The sequence below is a fragment of the Limulus polyphemus genome, unplaced genomic scaffold, assembly GCF_000517525.1.
Source record: "Limulus polyphemus unplaced genomic scaffold, Limulus_polyphemus-2.1.2 Scaffold59, whole genome shotgun sequence".
NCBI lineage: Eukaryota > Metazoa > Arthropoda > Merostomata > Xiphosura > Limulidae > Limulus > Limulus polyphemus.
The window spans coordinates 702,527-709,196 of record NW_013665669.1 but is presented as its reverse complement, the minus strand read 5'-3'; positions in this window follow the sequence as shown (position 1 = coordinate 709,196).

The window sequence follows — 6,670 nt, the reverse complement described above, 5'->3', positions numbered from 1 at the left end:
CGCGAGTATCAAAACCCAGTTTTTAGTGTTATAAGTCCACAGACTTACATCTTAGCCACCGGGTAACAGGCAAATAAGTAGATTGAACTTACAACTTGTTTTGTTTCAACAAAAATTCCTTGTTCAATAAATATCATAGTCTAAAAATGATTGTCACACTTAACTGTGGTTGAGAGTTATTTTAAAAAGGTTTTATGTGACGAATTTGGGTAAAATATGCATGTGCTTTACAAAGTATATACTTGTTTGATTTTATATGAGTTGTTTCGAATAACTATACCAAATCAGACTTTTTATAATTCTGAAAAAAGAATGAAATTGTTAAACCAGCAGCATTCAAAAGCAACACAAGAAATTATGAATATATTTATATATAATTAAAGGAGTGGTAGTTTTCCACGCAATCTCAGACTTTATATAACTGAGGTTTACTATAATTGAAAAATACTATTTTAAGCAGTTGATTACCTACTTGCTTGTGTAATTTTAAGCTCTGACTGACACATTAATAAAATACTCGCCAATCCAGCGTTAAAAACTTGCTCCTTTCCTGTTTCTCTTCATTTTATTAATAGCCACCAGTGCGAGAAATATTGCATACTTGTTACTCATGGTTAGTTTACATGATAGTTCAACCTAGAATGCTTTTCAAACAATAAATATATCTAAGATTGTAGTTCTTATAAATTGCTTGTGATAATTCTTAGCTTATCGTCACAGAAAGTAGTATTTAATAATCAATACTGTTTGGTAAGCTATGATTTTCCTTCACCAAAACATGCCACTTTCAACACTCTTGAAAATATTGGTGAATAATAGGTGCGATTTTTCATTTGCGATAGCATATGTTAACTTTTCAACGTTTATTTACCATGAGTCATAACTACATATGTGTGCAAAATTGATCTTGTTTACAAATAGATGGTATTCTTCATCTATATGTAATACTACTTGACGCATAACTTCCCTTCTGCATTGACTCATCTGCAAAAGCCATCAATATTTTCATAGTGACCATTAGGATTTTCCTCACATTTATATACCATCTGATATAAATCAGATACAAAAATAAAGAATTCATTGTTTATTTTTCATGTTACTGACGTTTATTAAAACATGTTCCTTGCTTTCCCCTTTAAGTAAAAAACATTATTTACGGATTATAGCACTATTGTTGGGATATGCTATCCATATTACATGGTTAAAACTGTTTACTATAATATTGATTTATATTTACGATGACTGACATTCATTAGAAGAAAATGAATATATCAGATTAGTTCATAATATCTTCTTAACAGGCCAGATAAAGTTATATTTGTCACAAAAATACACAAATCAATTAGTAAAGAAACCACAACCAAACCCCACTAGTAACCTGCATGAGAAGAAAAGCAAACTCTAGTTGTACAATTATAAGAATTTGCAAATGTAGGAATTCTCTAGGGTGCAGTACAGCTATACAAGGGTTCTCTGAGTTAGCGTCCGCATTCTTGAGTCCATAGACCGAATAGTAAGGTTTGACGGTCCATTTAATAACGCATCAACGACCTCGAAACATAGTCTGGCATGCTAGCTACTTGGGCAACAGTACACTTAGCATAGGTAACATATTCATACAGTTATAAAAGTTACCAAGTTGCACTTCAACAGTGTTATACTGTGCTTCCAGTAAAGGTTTGTTTCTTTGCCTCTGATGAAAAGTGAATGTTTACTCTCTGCTGGAATGCTTATGGGATTTCTTCTAAGAGTGAAGCGAGTACTAGTTTTTTTCTTCGAGTTTACGCTATTTGGTTGTTTCTTGTAACAATTATTTCCTCGTTTCGAGAACTTTGAAATACAGAGGTTGAATGTGTTATATTAAAATGATTTTGGATCCTCACCACATCGTTATTATTCAATGAGTCCATGTTGTCATGTTTGCTCATGCTATATCTGATAACCATACATCTTGGCAATAGCCCTGCAGCGTAGTGGCTATTGTAAAAGACTCCGTCTTAAGCTATTTTGACCATAATATAACTCTATGCTTTTCATAAGCCATCTAGGACGACTTTTTCCAAGCGCCCGTTTCAAAAGTATTATACTACAAAAATACATAAGTGCTGCGTCCGGCAACTTGACCGGTATGTCTTCATATGAACTAGCATGAACATCTGTTTCATTCGCCAGCTGCTTGAGGTACGTGACAGTTGAACGTGTATTACGTGTAAACAGTCGTTTTTTCAGACGGAGATACTATTAGATTATTTCGCGGACTCTTGCCTGGGACAGATGTACAGCTTTTGCCACTTACCTTTGAGTTCTTGGATTCTCATCTGTTACAAGACATCGCACCTTGCTTAGCATGGCTGTGGTGCGACTTATAGCAGGTCTATTTCTGGTTGGTCTTGGGGCCCCAAGTTTATCCATATTCCTTTTTCCCCAATAACATTAAATACAAGAGGTATCTCAGTCTTGGAAATTCAAATTTTCTGATTTGAACACATTTTTATGACCAGAGTGTATGAACATTTGGAGTCTCAAAGACTGTTACATACCTTTCCCAAAAAGCGATCAATTTTCGGTGGTATCACATTACCTACATACGCATCATGCTGGACCGGCAGAAGGAAAGGGGGAAACTAAGAGTGATCCAAACCCAGTGTCCAGACTAGGACGCCAGTCCTACTCCCGGATACACACCTCCAAAAGTCAAGACACAGACCATCTCGTGTTGCACTGTACGGTCACTGCGGTACCGGGGGGATATGGTACAATCCATGAAGCGGGTGAGGCATTCATTGATTGGATCATGATTACGAATTTGGAGGTGTGAGAAACACCATACGCAACTACTACCTACGTACGCCAAACAACGTCAAAAGATAATTCTTCACCGCTACGTTATAACGGCTGTGGTGCACATGTGACTTGCTTATTTGCATATTTAAAAATGCTCTAAAATAATACGTTAAAACCTCTGTATAATTTCGAATTAAACAATACGGTTTCAAGTGAACTAGAAGAAACTATGAAATTCAATCATTAAAATTTATATTTCATTAGGAGATAATGTAAAAATGATGAATATTTCTTCGTCAGATGAAACTATTTTGTTTTGAAGTAGCAAACTGTAGTTAATGATCTTGTAAAAGGAAATCGGAATTTTGAAGATTTTAATTCATTAAATATATTATTATTATAATATTACAGTTATATAGATCCCAAGCAGCTTGGAATCTGATAATTAATGAAGAGTCATTAAAGTGTGTGGTTTATGACCAATTTCATTTTGCTTCATAATATGGATAAAACAGTAAGCTCTTCCGTTATCTCCCAAAAATAACCAATTCAATTTGTATTCAACGAAACAGACCACAGAACGGAGCGAATGGAGATGAAAACAAATCCAAGGCCTCATTGAATAGAAGTGGAAAGAGATCCAAGGCCTCAATGAATAGAAGTGAAAAGATATCCAAATTCCCAGTGACTGATGACAAGAAGAAATCTAACGTGTCAGCGTCTGAAGTTAAAACAGAAACAGGAAGTTTACGATTTCCTAAAGAATAGTGTATGCGAATAGTTTTCTATATAAAGGCAAAATCAGTGGTATTGGCGAATGAAAAGGTGAACTCAGAGAATAACATTAAACCTTTATTTATTCAACTCTTTGGCGGCATACCATTTAAATGGGAGTAGTGTAGATATATTCTGCCAATGTTCAAGTATCTTTGTATTGGATTATTTGAATACTTCGTTGTAATACTTTTAACGTTCCAACAACGTCCTCAGTTCTGGACATAAAGTTATAGAATGGCTTTAAATTAAACTTATGTAACAACATTACGACACTTCAAAGAAAACACTATAATGCACAAAGATTCTAAAAAAAGAGAAATAAGAAGAAAAAATTACCTATAAAAACAACCTTGAATAAGAATATGAGAAAATTACAGCATTAAAACAATATTTTATATTGTTTTATAATAATTTACCTGATTATCTAATGTACGACAACAACGCTTGAAATCCTACAATCCATCTTTTGGTTTCCTGGCACATTCTGCACCCTAGTGGCACAGTGGTAAGTTTACGGACTTACAACGCTAGAAACAAGGTTTTGATACCCTTGGTGGGCACAGTAAAGATAGTCCATTGTATAGTTTTGTGCTTAACTACAAACAAACAAGACACGTTTTAGGCTATGTCTTGTTGATCATATGAACATCTGGAGGCAAGATAGCACCTTTAACATATTTGTAATTACAAGTATTTTATAAACTAAGTTTTAATTGTAAGCTAGCTTTATTATACAATATGAATATGTATGCTGCATTATTTGTTGATAGTCTCATAACGTCAGTACTTGTAATAATAAAGCCCAAAATATTCTAATACTTCATCCAAAATTAATATAAATAATATTTGTAAATCTTAGTTATATGATAATGTAACATTGCACATAAAAAGACTTAATATTACTAAGACGCTGAAATTATAGAAAAACATAAAGACATAAAATACTCACATATAAAGAAAAATAAATATAATTAGAGAGATGGGTAAATACTGTTGAAATTACAATATTTTATAAAATGTTTTGTTGACAGGGTATAAATAAATTGCTCCTTTTAAAATATTTCCTTAAAATAATTAAATCCTTCATAAAATCTTAATTACCTGACCAAGAAATAATATTTCAATTAAAATATTTTCATATCATAAGTTTATGTTTAATTACACAGAATACGTTAATAAACTTTACTTATTGTATTTCTTGCTTTTTTTTCTTTAGTTTCATCCTATATTAGGCTTAAACATACATAAAAGAGGTATGTCTGCGGACTTACAACACTAGAAACCGGTTTTCGATACCCGTGGTGGGCAGAGCATAGATAGCCCTTTGTGTAGCTTTGTGCTTAACCACAAACAAACAAACAAAGATAAAAGAGAATAGTTAGAATTAAAATTCATAAGTGCACTAACAAAAAAAGGCAAGTTAAACGAATGTTACAATACCCTTTTGTTATAAAATTAGTAACGAATGAAATCGACGAAAAAGATGTAATCTTTGAGATATTGTTTTCTATAATATATAAACGAACTCTGTTACGTGATAACTGAAATGAAACGGTTCTCTCACCAACATAATTTCAACATAAAAACAAATACATGATTGATTTCACCCCAGATCGTTAACTCTTTATCTTTTTTTAATCTTCCAGAGACATTCAAGTGAATGTCAACAAACATAACATCTTCAAAAAAGTTTTAAATTTTAACTCATCCTAACTTTCTAATGTGATTTATCGACAAGTATGGTTTATTACCATATAAAACATTTCAGGCTATTCCTAAATGCTAATAAAGATCCTAACTTTCTAAAGTCACCTACAGATGAGCGAAATCCATCACCACGCCAAATATTCCGTACATTGTTGAAATTGTTATTTAATATCCACACTCTGCATTTCTGGCTTTATACAATAACACTATTTGTTTGTTAGTTTCGGATATTCGTACAAAGCTACACGAGGGATATATATGCGCTAACCATCCCTACTTTTGAACTTGTATACAAGAAGATGTGTTTGTTTGTTTCAAAGCATAACCACATTGGGCTATCTACTGTGTCCACCATAGGGGAATCGAGCCCCGAATTTTAGCGTTTTAAGTTCGTAACGCTATCCCACCGTTAATGGCCTTTCACCATTACTCTTATAACGCAACTGGGTCCCAATATAAGGAGCGATTTTTTCGCGCAAGTAAGACTTGGAGCATGGACTCTTGGATTCACAATTCGGTATGCTAACTGTTCGCCACAACCATTTCTAGACAATGAAAATAATTTAAGTTTTATAACGTAGATGAAACATTGGTGTAGTTATGCGATATAAGTGTAATATACGGAACAGTTTTTCTTTTATTTCCTGTTTTGATAAATATAAATTCACACAATTTTGCTCACGCGTTGATAGTAACGGATGTTAATTTTAAAATCGTTTTTAACGCCATCTAGTGAAAACAGTTAACTTTATCTAAGCTGAAAAAGATAATCCGTCATTGGAACTTAATTTGTTAGATTACGATTTATAAGTATTGAACACTCGTTGTTTGATATTATTATCAATAATTTGTAATTATTGAATAACTTCTGTTGAATAATTGGACATTTTCTTGAAACGTGAGCATGAAGTTTTCTTTCCTTTTTATTAAGAGCTCTTCAGTTTTGTGATGATCAAATGGTATAAGAGTTATACGACGGCAAAAAAATCTTGTTTTTAGCATGTAACATTATCCACTTTCACGAAAAATGTGCTAAAACTCAGAACAATAATATAAGCTATGACAAGTAGTATACATCCCACTTTATATAAAAGAAGTTCTCTTTGTATACGGAAGACATTCCTCTTTCTTCGTTTTTTTTTCTTTTTGCACAACAGAAGTGTTTTTGTGATATGATATTCATCCCTTTCTGTACGACACGCATCATTTTTTTTTGTAATGTAGAATATGTCTTTGTATTTCAAGGAAATATTTTTATTTTCACAGTTTGCTTTCGTATTTTGGCAAAAGGGTATTTGGCACCCTAAATGTCCTGTTTTGGTTTTTTTATCTAACGTTTCAAAATAGTTATATCATCAAATTAAAAAAAAATATTTATTAAATTTTAGAATTTAACCTGAAT